Here is a 10,839-nt window from a genome sequence, read left to right on the forward strand (position 1 = left end):
CTGAGTGATGGGACATGGTGTGTGTTGGCAGGAGATGAGATGTCTCAGGCTGATGGATGGACTGGACCATAGCAAGATCCCCACTGTGAGCCCTCAAGCCTCTCAGGTTGCCTGATTCCACAAAGAACTCATCTGGAGGGCACAAGCTGATCCTCATCAGGTTGTGATGCCTACAAGATGTTCATCCAGGCCTACAAGGGGCCAGTCCCTGCAGGTAGGACAGGCCAATCGATGGCAAGCAAGATCTCCCCATTTTACCAATGCCAGTCATGCATTTTTGCTTCAAACATTGATCTTCCACAGCGGCTTGGCCTGATGAGCTCAGCAAAGCTCCTGCTGGCCTTTTAAGGTTTTTTCTGTTAGTTCATTGACCTTACCATCCATTCTGCTCAGGCTCTGACCTCTCTTTTAGGTCATAATAAATGCTCTCAGTCTCATCAGCCTCAGTAATTGCTGCCATCCCTACAGTCCTGTCACCCAGCCTTGGAAAGTTTTCTCCCTCCACACCTTGCCAGAAATCAGCTGATTCATCACTCTCTGCCTCAGGCAACCCACACAGCCACCGATGATTGAATTACTTAATGATTAAGCAGGGCCTTAAATCTTTGCAGCACTTAACATGTATTGACTAATTAATCGGAGCACCTACCTGAGGTAGGTTAGGTTCAGTCTTGCAAACAAACATGCCCACGGCTGCCTCCTGGGTTGAAGGCAGGTCTACCATCCCCATTGCCCACATGCCCAAGGAACCTGCGTGGCACTGTGTAGGATCTGCTAGGACTTCAGAGGTCACAGCACCCAGAAGACCACGTCCAGGGCCTGTGTCCATCACAGAATCATAGAGACTGGAAAAGACTTCTTAAGATCATACAGACCAGTCATCACCCCACCACAGTCATGCCCACTAAACCATGTCCTTCAGTGCCACATCTACCCTCTTCTTGAACAGTGGGACAGTGACTCCACCACCTCCCTGGGCAGCCTGTTCCAATGCCTCACCACTCTTTCTGAGAAGAAATTTTAACTAATATCCAACCTGAACATCCCCTGGCACAACTTAAGGCCATTTCCTCTTGTCTTACCATTAGTTACTTGGGAAAAGAGTCTGACCTCCACCTCGCTATAGCTTCCTCTCAGAGAATTCTAAAGTCTAAGCTTGACTAGCCTTTTCTCCTGCATTTTCTCTGGCCTTGAATGACTTTGTTCCATGACTCCCTCCATTCTCCTGCCACCAATGCTGATCAGGATTCACCAAGCTTACAGGCACTTCACAAGCAATGAGGTGCCCATGGGATCCTGTTGGCTTTGCTGATGCAGAACAAACCTGGTTTCCTACCCAACAAGCCTGGGGTCCTGATCCTGAGCAAACCCTTTTCTTCCAATGCACTCACTTTTCATCTCAGAAAGGATAAAGGAAAATGCAACCTTGTATTCTGCAGGTTCCCAACTGTTAACCAAGGCAGGCATCACCATAGAATCATAGAATGGCTTAGTTTGGAAGAGACCTTAAAGATCATCTAGTTCCAACCCTCGTCTGCAGGTTGATACTCACTAGATCAAGCTGCCCAGGAGCCCATCCAACCAGCCTCAAACACCTCCAAGAATGGGGTATCCACAACTTCTCCGGGCAACCTGTTCTAGTGCCTCACCACTCTCTGAGTGAAGAATTTCTTCCTAACATCTAATCATTTAGACCTTGCACTTAGCCTTGTTGAATCTCATGTGGTTCAAGTGGTCCCACTTTTCAAGCCTGTCCATGTCTCTCTGGATGGCGTGATGTCTCTTTCTCCTCTTTCACCAACAAGTTCAGGATCCCCCAACACAAGGACAGATACCTTAGATGTATGCGACAACATTTTACTTCCTGCCCCCAGAAGGTTTTAGCTCCTATCCAAGTCCATCAAGCAGCTCATGCCCTTCCCCTGTCTCCCTGTCGGAGGCTTCAGGTAATGAGACTTGAGAGATGCTTGATGGAAAGGACCGGGCAGCAGAAAGGCACCCTGCAGATCTGCAGTGGTGTGAAGCAGCCTTGCAGAAGAGAGCGTAATGTGAACAACCTTTCCTGGGAAAGATCAACAGAGTCAGGGTCCCTCTGCTCCAGCCATGTGGTGCCTGTAACAGGGAGCTATGGGCTTGAGCCAAAAGCATCAGTGTGCAGGTCGCAAAGGCTTCTCCACAGCTTGTGATAGTACCCTTCGTGTGTCCTACATCTCACACTGCTGAGCACAGGGATCTTGCCTACCCTGTGGCTACAACATTTGCTTGCTTTTTTAACAGCAGCGCTAAAGGGAGAAGAGAGACTTCCACCCTCACCATGAAATCTACTCCTGAAAATCCCGAGTCCTAAAGCAGAGGAACTTGTAAGCTAACACTTTACCTCTGGGTTAAAAAGCATCCCATATATTAGCAGGATTTTTTTTTTTCCTTTCCTGAATATGTGCTGATCTCATTCATCTTGGGAAAAGCACTGGGTGTTCTCATCCAGGCTATACCTGGCAAGCTCCACACGCTGTGGCAGAGGGAGCGAACTTCTGAGCAGGCTCTGCAGTGGTGCTGCTGGGTTCCTTCTGCTTTCCTTCTGGAGCAAGAGCGTGGCTTCTTCACCCGGCATTCCTGGGAGAGATGAAGGGTAAGTCAGCGAATCAGCTCCGCGTGCCACGAGCATCCCCTGCTTTATGCCATTGGGTTGGGATTTATCAGCAGCCGGGCAAGAAGCGTCTGCAGGGCTTCCTCCCCCAGTCTCCTACACAGGGAGAACACAAGCGAGTGTTTTTTCATGTGCCGTATGCAGGCAGGTTGCGAGCCGTGCTAGGAGAATAAATCAATGGGGAACGTTCCTGCTGCTATTTTAAACACTGAGAGAAACCGCTAGCTAGCAATACCGAATTGCTGCATCAAGCCAAGAGCAGCAGCAGACGGCTCAGCTGCCCCTTATAGCAGGGAACCCCCGCACTGCTGCCTGCACCGATGCGTGGGCTGCGTGGCTGCTTTGCTGTGTTGGTGCATTTGCTCATGGCGACATTGCAGTGATGTCTGCTGCTGGATGCGCTGGTGCTTCATTTCAGTGCCGAGGTTAAACAAGAGTCGTAGCTGAGCTGCTCAAAGGGATCTGCACTGCTGCCATGTGAGTGCTGCACGCCTGGCTCCAAGGGGGGATGCAGCTCTTGCAGGGTGGTTGCTGAAAACTGTCTCTGTCCGGAGCACTGGAGTTGCTTGCCCAGGAGAGGATGGGAAAAGGGCACACTGCATCCGCTGGGTGCTGCTGGAGGCAGTGTGTGAGATGAAAGGTGGCATCTGAGAATACAGCACAGCAACTCCTTGCATGAAAATAATGGATATTGCAGATCTGGCTGCTGCAGGAAATACTCCCTCTGGAAATTGTAGCATACAGAATGAGAAAAGCAATTATGTGGGTTCTGCTGCAGCTCTTTTTTGTGGGGTTAATGTGGGGTGAGGATGTCTGCTGGCAGTTAAATGAGGCAGCCTGGGAAGCCAGGTAAGAGGCTGCTGTTCGGAAATGTCATCTTCATCTCACAGCATCACACAGATCAATTTCATCTTGTCTTATTAAAAAAATAAAATAAAATAAATTCAGATATGGTACCCATTTTGAAAAGCCCATAAACCACTGTGATGAGCACTACTGAATCCAGTGCTGGTTGAATGCCAGGCCCTTTACAGAAATGATGTTTATACAAGCAAAACTGCTGTTGGAGGAAAAGGCTTAGTTACAGGGAGTTTTTTTTGTGCATGAATTGGGGAGAAGAGGGATGAGAGGAGGTGAGAAATGCTCTCTGTACCCCCAGGCTGACTGCAGCTGGTCAAACATAATGGTTTATCACAGCTGTGATGCCAGGCATAATGCAGGGCTGTGCTTTTAAAAACAGAAGCCCAGCTGGGTTTAACATGACAATTACTCCTGGTGCTGTCGGTGCTCCCCATCTCATACATCTCATAGCTAAAACTGCAGCTTGTTTCTAAAAATTCAGTGTTGGATGCCCAGTGCCACTATTGATGGATGTAGGATTGATCCTTCCATTGTCTATGAATGGAGGGATCAATCCTGTGTGGTCATTGCATGCTGCAGGGCTGGCACAGCCCTTCCCTTCTCTCCCTTTCCTTCCCTTCTCACTGCCTTCCCTGGCACATATGGTAGTGATGGGTTGACAGCTGAACTAGATGTTCTCATTGGTCTTTTCCAACATGAATGATTCTGATTCCATGATTCTATATCAGTCCTTGTCCTTTGGGATGAAAGGTGAGGAACTGAGGCCTCCAGCATGTTGTCTGAGGTCTGATCTCCAGGGAACAGGGGAGTCCAAGCTAACTGCAGTGATTCCCAGGGACCTTGATACTTGTGCTAAATGCATCAGGAGTGACCAGCACCAAAATATTCAGCAGTGGAAGGGCACTTATTCTGCAGCAGTAGCAGCCTGTCCCAGATTGCTACAATTTTTGCTTTTACTACGTATTTTTTTTCACTAAATTCACAGTCTAGATTTTTTTTGTTTAATGTTGCTAAATTAAAGGGTTCTCTGTACTGAACAACCATATTAAAATCAGCCTTACTGCTCTCTACAACTCCATGAAAGGAGGTTGTGGTGAGGTGGGGGTTGGTGTCTTCTCCCAGGTAACTAGAAATAGATAAGAGGGAGTGGCCTCAAGTTGCACCAGGGGATGTTAGATTGTTGGATATTAAGAAAAACTTATCTAAAAGAGTGGTCAGGTGCTAGAACAGGCTGCCAGGGAGGTGGTGGAGTCAGTGTTCCTGAAGGTGTTCACAAAAAATATAGATGTGGCACTGAGGGCCATGGCCTGGAGCAGTCACTGGCATGAGTTGATGGCTGAACAAGATGATCTTCCAGTCTTTTCTGACCTCAATGATTCTGGTTATAATTCTATTAGACCTCACGTTTGAAACCAAAGGAGTTGAGTGCTACAGGCACTTGTAGCAATGGTTCTGATGATTTTAGCCTAGAAAATGGTAGGAGAATAACATTGGTACATAAGGGAAAGCTTGCAGCTCTCCAGCTTGCAGGAGCCATTCCTGGTGTGTTTTACTTTCAGTTTTCATCTGAGATTGAAATGGAGATGCAGCAAGGGCTGTCTCTTCGCAGCACCAGGCATGCAGATAATTCATCAGTTCATCAAGCAGTGCTTGGGAGGAGGTTCCAGCTAACACCTTGGTGTTCCTGCCATTTTTTTTCTTGAAAACTTAATGCTGTTTCTTTATGAACATCCAGAAGCACTTTTGTTCTGTGTAGGTGACAGAGCACTGGCACAGGTTGCCCAGTGAGGTTGTGGGGTCTTCCCTTGGAGAACTTCAAAAGCTGCCTGGACATGATCCTGGCACCCTGCTCTGAGTTGTCTCTGCTTGAGCAGAGGTTGGACCAGACAGACTAAGAGGGCCCTTCCAATTTCAGTCATTCTGAGCCTGTTAACAAATAATCTGGATGACAATGAATCTCTTCATCCATCTCTGAAGCATAGTCACAGCTTTGATTAACAGGGATTGGAAACCTGTACCTAATCTGCCATGGAAGTGGGTATAATGTTTTGGCCCTGCCATCTTCCCACTGTGATTTATTCTGGCTGCAAAAAGTGATCAAGCACCAGAAACAAACTTATCTTTGGATTCACTGCTTTCCTGGACTGATACCCACTGAATGCCCCTATCTACCCTGAAATCTTCAGCAAGTTGCTTTCAGACAGATCCAAACACCAAGTAATCAAAACTAGGTGAGGGCAAACATTTCCAGCATCCCAGAGCAACGGGAATTAGCACACATGCACAACAAACACCTTGCTAGCAGCTGCACGCATGCAAGAAAACACTAACCTGAACAGCAGCCAGCCCATTTTTTTTCTATGCTAATGCACCATTCTGGAGCAATTTTTCCAGCACATCCCACGCAAACAGGTTTTCCTTGAACACCGCACAGCAGCATTTGCCAGGTTTTCTTTTTCTAATTGTAAAGGCTCAGAGGACTCTCACGTACCACTGGGAGTTATGTAGCCTCAGGGGGATCAGGGACCAAAATTTGGCGCTGAACCAGTGCAGGTTTCACTGACCCTATCTGATGTGATCAGTTCTGTCAAAGTCAAAGAATCACGGAAGGGCTGAGGATGGAAGGGAGATCTGAAGATCATCTGGCCCAAGCCCTGCTAACCTGCAGCAGGTTACTCAAGTCAAGATCCCAACGTTCCACAGAGATCTCAGACCTTCAGTTTGGCACATACATAAAGGTCTACTAATGTGTCCTCCCTGTTCTCATCATAGGAATAGCCGCCCCAGGAAGGGCATCTTGATTCTTTGAAATTGACGTACACTGTGGAAACTTGTTAATGCTCAGGTTCACTCAACATCAGCTATAAGTCCGTGGGATTGTCTGCTGGTTTAGCTAAGATCTTGGTGATCAAAGAGCCAAGGAGGAAGCATGGACAGTGTCTTTAAGGTTCTGGGTATAACTGAAGTCCCACATATTTCCCAACTGGCTCAATATAGCCATTCTGAATTTGAGGCACTGTGAAAGCAGAGTTTTTAAGGCTTTATTTAACCCAATTTATCAACTTCAGCCATGTGATGGTACCTCAGGGACAGCCAGGATGCCAGCACATAACCTCAATTTGCCTTCAACCCCTTCAGCCCACAGGCAAACTCCAGGCACTAGATCCTTCTTCCTGGCCCTACAAAATCCTCCAGAGCATCTCTCCACCTGCTTATGGAATCTGAGAGTCACATGCAAGATTCCAGGGAAGGTTCAACCTACCCCAATGCACAGTCTCCAAAGGAGTTAGGCCATCTCCTCTGTTTGTCTGCCCTTTGGAACCTTTGGCCCAATTTGAAGATCAGGGGAAAAATAGTACTGAATCAAAAGAACCAAATAAAATTTTCCCATGTGGTTTCATTCTGTAAAAAAAAAAGAAAAAGAAAACTTCTAGTTATTCTTTGACCAAATTTGATCACCCTGAAAAGTTCATTAATTTTAACACACACACACACACACAAAAAAAAGGTCTAGGTTATATAAAATCTGCTTTCTCCCATTTTTTTTATCCAAATGTGACCTTCAGTTTGCTTGGTCATAACAAATCTTTGGCTTTTAACCTCTCTCAAATAAATTAATTTTGAGCCCCAAACAAATAAAGTGAGCAGAAATTGAGTGTTTCCCTTTATCCACAATGTGTCACGATGAATGTTTGGAGAAGAAAAGGCTCTGGGGGGACGTGATAGCAACCTTTCAGTATCTGAATGAGGACTATAAGAAGGGGACACATTATAACAGGGTCTTTTGTGACAGGACAAGGGGAAACGTTTCCAAACTTTTTAGTTTTAGTTTAGGAGGAGAGATTTGGACATAAGGTAGAAGTTTCTTACATTAAAGGGAACACGTTGCCCAGAAAGGTGGTGGATGCCCCATCCTCTGAGACATTCAAGGCGGGACTGGAGGGGGCTTTGAGCAACACAGCCTAGATGTAGATGTCCCTGTTCATTGCAGGAGAGCTGGACTAAATGACCTTTAAAGGTCCCTTCCGACTCAAGTCTATGATTCTACAAAACCTGTTTCATAGTACAGTTTTACAACGGAGAGAAAAGCACACTCTGTAGTTAGGCACAGGCAGAAGGACCAGTATCTCTGTGCAATACTGGAAGCAGACGGATCAGCTTGATGCATCTCTTGTATACGTTCTTTCAGACCTATTTTGGAGTATTTGACATTTTTAGCTAATTGTTAGGCACAGGAGAAGTTTCTGGTTGGGATCACAACCATGTCATTAGCTGGGGACTATTGTATTTGAACCCTGTGTTCACAAACCCTGAGCCTCAGGAGTGAAGAAACAGCGGCAGCTGTTAACATACTCCACAGTTTTCATCTAAATATCCCAAGCACTTGAATCTCTCCTCAGCACACAGCATTAGGCTGCAGAGCAGCCCACTATCAGGAAGCTTTGGCAGACACGGCGGGGAGACTGGAAGCTCTTGGCAACCGCTTTGACAAGTCCATTGTGCCGAGCAGAACAGTGGCCTCTTCTGCAGCCGGGCAAGAGCTGTGGCTCTCCACACGTTGCACAGGCACAAAGGCCTGTAAGTGAGGGAGCCAGGCCCACGTCGCTTCTTTGTGTGTAGTCTGGGCAGACACATCCAGGTCACTCACTCCAGACAGCATTTTTGCCATCTTCCAGTTGCCTGGAGGGTAGCTCGGTGCCTTGGCAGCAGATCCATTGCAGTCCCCAGGGTCCTTGGAGCACGGCCGGAGCGTGTGGCGGCTCAGGGACTTGGGATGGGGCCACCATGGCCCGCTTGGATGTGAGATGCCTCACGCACAACCATGGTGCCTTTTGGGTTCATCTGCGCACAAAGCTCATTCCTCACTGGCTGAAGAGACATTCAAGGACAGGGTTTAGCTGCAGCTCACCCTCTCGTTCCTTCTCCTTGCTCCCTGTACTTCTGGCTTTGGCTGCATACAGTTAACTCCTAGGAGGAGCGGCTGCACAGGGAATGAAGGTCATCCACGGCCAAGTCTATAGTTATCTCTCCCCATGCCTTGGAATACAGTATTCAAACTCTGGGAGGTGTTTGAAAATGGGGTAATTGAGCAGGAAAGGCAGTATTTTGGCAGCTGTGAAAAGGAAAGGCAAGCTTTATCCAAGCTTTATGCATGCCCTGGAGAAAAAGGGGAAGGTTGGGGGAGTATGAGGAAGGAGACCCGGCCATACTTCTTGTTGGGCTAACAGGAAACACAATGGCTTGATGATGGCTTTCATGTTCACAGGGCAGCTCATAGTTCTGTACGCCCCTCCTGTGCTTACTTGCGTGGCATTTTTATGAGATGCCCCTTACACTTTTGAGAATGAATAAAAAAGCAGGTGATAGTCCATTCTTCTAGGAGATCTTACCTGTTGTTGGCCAGCTATCTGTCCCCAAAAATACTTTTCTCTGCCACCCCAGAGAGAGAACGAAAAATAGAGGAACTGTTGAAAAAGATCAAGACGCTGCAGCAAACCCTCTGAGACATCTGAGAGAGCAGAAACTTTGCTTGCTTTGTTTCTACACAACTGATCAATTGAAAGCAGTCAGTGGAACTCAGTGGGTTAGCACGTTCCTGCAGGATGCTGGTGAGGCCAGAGCTGAACATGCACGCTTGACACACGCACACATAGACTGTCTGGTGAGACTTCAAGTCTTCCTGCTAGCTCATTTTGGTTTCAGTAAGGAAACACTCATTCAGAGCAATCAACTTGGATGGCAAAAAATGCTGTATAAAAAAATCCTCACAGTGTGCTCCCTGGGGACTGGGAGTCTCCAGTGGAGACATTTCATTGCGCTGACAGTGAAGAAAAACAAACTATGATATGCTCTGATATGATTAAAAATAATATAACGTCTCATTCTCTTAGTCATGGATGGAGTGTAAACCAGGTCTGAACTTCCCACTCTAGAAACACCGCAGGTTCAGTCCAGGGTTAGAATCATAGAATCACAGAATCGTTTGAGTTGCAAGGAACCTTTAAAGGTCATCTAGACCAACTCCCCTGCAATGAACAGGGACATCTACAGCTAGGTTCCTCTCCTCCAGGCCCATTCAACATCTCCTTCTACAGTGCAGTGCTGCACATATTCCTAAAACTGAAAACCAGACTTGCCAGGCTGACACTTTGTTCCTGGACAAAGCTGATGATCATTCCCTCCCAGGCTTGTCAAGCTGCCTTTCTCATGTTCAGACAAGCTTTTCCAATGAAATTTTGTCTTCCTGCAGCTTCTGCACCTTGTTCTGCTTTATTACCTTCCTCCCTCTTTATTTCTCTTTCATACACTTCCTTTATTCCCTCCTCTAGGGAATAAAGGGTCACACAGGCATGTGTGTTTGATTCTTTTTTCAGGGATCACTCATCCACACGAGCAAATTCAGCATCCTCACTGCTGATAAGAGCATCACTCTATTCCAGAGCAAATTTTTTGACACCTATTGCCCTACTTACTCACTTAGACCTCTCCTACATCATCCCATGGGTGTTTAATTAGTATTTAAAGGTCACCTTGGCTAAAACAGAGTTTTCATAGAACCACAGACTATCTTGAATTGGAAGGGACCCACACAGATAATCGTGTCCAACTCCTCCACACCAATCCCTCTAGTCCTGTTGCTGTCACAAGAGAGCAGAGCTTTCTAGTGCTGCTTTTGTGCTGATGATGCTCCAGCTACTGTTACTATAAGGAGAAAAAAAAACAAGGCAGAACTGTTCAAGTTTTGAATTCCTGAAAAATCTGTTTAAATCAGCTCAAAAAAAGGCAAGGTTAGAACCTGGATGGAAAATCCTCTCCAGATATGATGCTGCAGAGTGGCTTCAGTGCAGCATCAGATCTGCATCATGCAGTGCACCTCTGCCAACCAGCATTGTATTTAGTTACTTTAGGTGCTGCGTCTCCTCTGCTACCCTTACTACCTGTACCTTTCTACATAGCACTTCCCTGCCCATTGCTTCTGGCCAGAGGATAGAAAAAGGCTCAAACCAACACAGAAGCTGCCAATGTCCTTATATGTGGGACAAGGAGCCATTAGAAGATGGAAGCTCAGGAGAGAATTTAGGAAGAGGCACCTGAGGGACAACTGAGACCCCTACAGGACAACTGTGCCTTGAGGCAGCCTTAAAGCAGACAAGACCACAGAGCACTCGGGAACTTCATCTTCATGATCTTCATGCCGTCAAACCTATTCCATAGTCCTGACCCCCTAAAAAAAGAACAAACAAAAAAAAACCAGAGAATACAATAATAGGGTGTTACAACTGGGAAGTGCTCATAGTGGGAGACCAGCATGCTCTGCTACACAAGAGCTT

Source organism: Centrocercus urophasianus, unplaced genomic scaffold, assembly GCF_019232065.1.
Source record: "Centrocercus urophasianus isolate 14NV4802_14NV808 unplaced genomic scaffold, USGS_Curo_1.0 seq_11, whole genome shotgun sequence".
In the NCBI taxonomy this organism is placed as follows: domain Eukaryota; kingdom Metazoa; phylum Chordata; class Aves; order Galliformes; family Phasianidae; genus Centrocercus; species Centrocercus urophasianus.